Source organism: Oncorhynchus masou, chromosome 5, assembly GCF_036934945.1.
Source record: "Oncorhynchus masou masou isolate Uvic2021 chromosome 5, UVic_Omas_1.1, whole genome shotgun sequence".
In the NCBI taxonomy this organism is placed as follows: domain Eukaryota; kingdom Metazoa; phylum Chordata; class Actinopteri; order Salmoniformes; family Salmonidae; genus Oncorhynchus; species Oncorhynchus masou.
Genome location: NC_088216.1, coordinates 1465854 through 1469560, shown reverse-complemented (window position 1 = coordinate 1469560; position 3707 = coordinate 1465854). Strand labels below are relative to the sequence as shown.

Here is a 3707-nt window from a genome sequence, read left to right as displayed (position 1 = left end):
TCACTTCCTCCAGCCACTGGGCCACGGTCTTACCCCCTTATACGTCCTTCATTTCCTCCAGCCACTGGGCCACGGTCTTACCCCCTTAGCGTCCTTCATTTCCTCCAGCCACTGGGCCACGGTCTTACCCCCTTAGCGTCCTTCATTTCCTCCAGCCACTGGGCCACGGTCTTACCCCCTTATACGTCCTTCATTTCCTCCAGCCACTGGGCCACGGTCTTACCCCCTTAGCGTCCTTCATTTCCTCCAGCCACTGGGCCACGGTCTTACCCCCTTAGCGTCCTTCATTTCCTCCAGCCACTGGGCCACGGTCTTACCCCCTTAGCGTCCTTCATTTCCTCCAGCCACTGGGCCACGGTCTTACCCCCTTAGCGTCCTTCATTTCCTCCAGCCACTGGGCCACGGTCTTACCCCCTTAGCGTCCTTCATTTCCTCCAGCCACTGGGCCACGGTCTTACCCCCTTAGCGTCCTTCACTTCCTCCAGCCACTGGGCCACGGTCTTACCCCCTTAGCGTCCTTCACTTCCTCCAGCCACTGGGCCACGGTCTTACCCCCTTAGCGTCCTTCATTTCCTCCAGCCACTGGGCCACGGTCTTACCCCCTTAGCGTCCTTCATTTCCTCCAGCCACTGGGCCACGGTCTTACCCCCTTAGCGTCCTTCATTTCCTCCAGCCACTGGGCCACGGTCTTACCCCCGCAGCAACAGAGCAGAACCCCACGCCGCCGAAGTGGCTGTGCCCCGTCTCCCGTTGCTTCGGCAACCCACATTTGGAGCAGACGTACTGCTCGCGTTGCCTTCTCTTCCCAGATGTCCCCTCCTCTTTGTCCTCCGCCATCCTCTTCCTCCTCCACGCCGTTGTCCTTGGCACCGGAGGAGGTGAAGAGGAGCCCGTCTGTGGTCCTTGGGCTTGCAGGGCTTGGGAGGGGCCGGGAAGTGCGGGGGATTGTTGCTCCAGGTGGGCCCTCCTTGCTGGGTGGTCTAGCGTGGGACTGGTGGGGGCGGCGTAGGGAAAGGGAAGAGTGCCTGGATTCCCTCCCGCTGGTAGTGGAGGGAGGGGCTGGGCTGCAGGGAGGGGCGGGGCTGCAGGGAGGGGCGGGGCTTGGCTGCAGGGATGGGCTTGGCGGTGACGCTGGGGGCAGCAGCGAGCCCCAATCCCTGCTGCAGCACCATCCTTTCCCTCTCCCTCTGACGCCGGGAGAACCTGAAACAGGGAGAGAAAACAAACACAAAGCTGTCACTCAGATTGTCATTAGTCACAAGGCTTTATGTAACAAGTCTTCCAACAAGTCGTCCATAAGTTAATGTCTTACCACTGACTGATGGTCCTTTGATTCAGCTCAGAGAGCTGAAGGTTGGTCTGGGCTGTTCAGCCTCCCTGATGGCCACGCAGTCTGCCAGAATGAGCGCCCACCTGCTCTTCTTGACGCCGGCAGACTGCGTGGCGCTGGGATGGATTTGGCAGAGCTGACTGCAAATGGCCTCCACCAAACGTCCGGTGCCCGGTCAATTTGAAGGGCCCGAGTTGAGTCCGACAAGGCAACTGAAACAGAGGAGATAAATAATTAGAGAACATTAAAAAAAATAATGAAAGCCATCGCCTGACCTTCATATGCATTTAATGTAGAGGCAGGCAATATAATTTTTTTTACCTTTATTTTACTAGGCAAGTCAGTTAAGAACAAATTCTTATTTTCAATGATGGCCTAGGAACAGTGGGTTAACTGCCTGTTCAGGGGCAGAACGACAGATTTGTACCTTGTCAGCTCGGGGATTCGAACTTGCAACCTTTCGGTTACTAGTCCAACGCTCTAACCACTAGGCTACATGAACACTAACAACATACCGTTGGAGAGAGTCTTTTCCTAGGACAATGGACGACTTCCCCTTCGTTGCCTTGAACCGCCCCTGAACGATCCTCTCCTGGTGTCGGGCAGGGTCGATCAAGCGCTGCTTGTCTAAGTCTGGCAGCGCCAGCCACAGCGCCACCAGACCGTCTACCCTGCGGTCCGACAGCCCCTGACGGTTCCTCACCCCCACCAAGGCCCTGGCAAGCCGACAGACATGCTGGTAGCCAGGCAGTCTATCAGGGCCATTCGTCTCCCCCTGAAGATAAAGAGACATGGAAGAATCGATGAGGACGATGTCACACACATTTAGAGTTAACACATAAGATTCTTCTACAAAAGGAAATAGGAGATGTTAATTTATATTGTGTAACTGATGGAATCTGTTAAATGTACCGTGTGTCAAGTTAAACTGTAGTTTGTTTTGTTATCCTGTTTAGTGAATGATTACTGTGAGTATTAATGGAGTTTAGGCCATGAAAACTGTGTGTATGCTAATTTAGAAACCATGACCCAATCAGAGACCAGGGCCCAGAAGATGGTTCGCTAAACAAAGAGAGGACCAAGGACATTCCACAGGGGAAAGACGTTGGGGTCATAGAATGTAAAGCTGGGAAGGTGACGCCTACAAGGGAAGACGTGCTGTGAGCTTTCTAAGTGTTTGCACTCAGCTGATGGCTGATCCGTTTATTTATTATTATTAAACACCGTACGGCGCCGACTGTGAAGGGCAATCTCCTTTCTGCCGTATTAAACACCCAAAACTTGTCTTGAGTTTGTCTCAATTCCTTATTTCAGAGGTTGCAATAACATTTTTCTTTTTAACAACGCAAAAAGGTCAATTATAATCACCTCTGAATCAGAGGAGTGGTCAGGGTGAGGAGAACCGTGTCGATCAGGGGCCTCAGGAGCGGGTTCGTTTTCAGGGGCGGTGAGACTGGATGGTCCAGACCTGGGTGTGTCAACGGGTTCCCCTGACAGAGGTGCCGCTGAGCTGGAGGACGGGCCGCTCATAAGAGGGACATCCTCCTGAAAGCCCTCGTCCTCCTTGCTCGACGGCGGCTGCCTCTTCCGGAAGGTCAGGGTTCGCGCTGACATCCTGCAGCACTCTGCCAGTCTGCGAGTACAGGTACTCCACTCCGAGGAGTTCCCCTATTAAAAGCAACTAAAAAATCAGAGTGCATTCAAAAGCAGAGTAGAGAAGTGTTAATGGAATTGTTAATGGAATGGAATTATTGATGTAAAAGTTCATTCTCTTCCTCGACTTACCTGTGTACTTGCTAGGCTTGGAGTCGTCCTGAACCTGTTCCTTGCCAAGCACCCTTTGGCTGCTGAGGTTAAGGATGTGCTGCAGGTGGCCACTGTAACAGAGCAGGGGCTGCCTGTTCTTTCCCTCCACTGCTGCTTGCGCATGGTCCTCGTTCCACCTCACCAGTCCATCCAACAGGAATGCCTGGAAATGCATTGCATTTGCCCCGGTACCTGAGAGAACAATGCACGATTAGGGTGGGAGAGCTGTTGCTGTTAACATTAAACATTAATTTAAGCTCCACAATGACAATTACCTGGGATGAACCTGTTGAGGTGGAGGTGGAATGACTCCAAGGATGTGGAGCCCCGTGCGCAGCGATAAACCGGCAACATCACGCCACCCTTGGTGATTTTGCCAGTCTCGGTGTACAGCTGTACACCGAGTGGGTCCTGTATGCAGTGGAGGTGGCGCCTCTGCTCTTTCCAGATGGCCTGGAAGCGGATGGAGTCTAGCAACGGGATGCCCAGGGTGTCGACCCCTGACCTCTCGCCGTTGAAGGTCTCGAGGAGGTCATGGAGAAGGACTTCGGTCGCCGCAGCTCCACGCGTA

General features: G+C 53.7%; 1 long non-coding RNA gene across 1 annotated transcript; it reads right to left on the bottom strand.

Moving 5' to 3' along the window:
- Positions 1–2844, bottom strand: LOC135530818 (uncharacterized). The gene is made up of 4 exons (XR_010453906.1): positions 2699–2844; positions 1846–2105; positions 1313–1542; positions 1–1203 (listed from the first exon to the last, which is right to left on the bottom strand). It is a non-coding gene; the product is annotated as an uncharacterized LOC135530818 (long non-coding RNA).
- Positions 2845–3707: the final 863 nt, after the last annotated feature.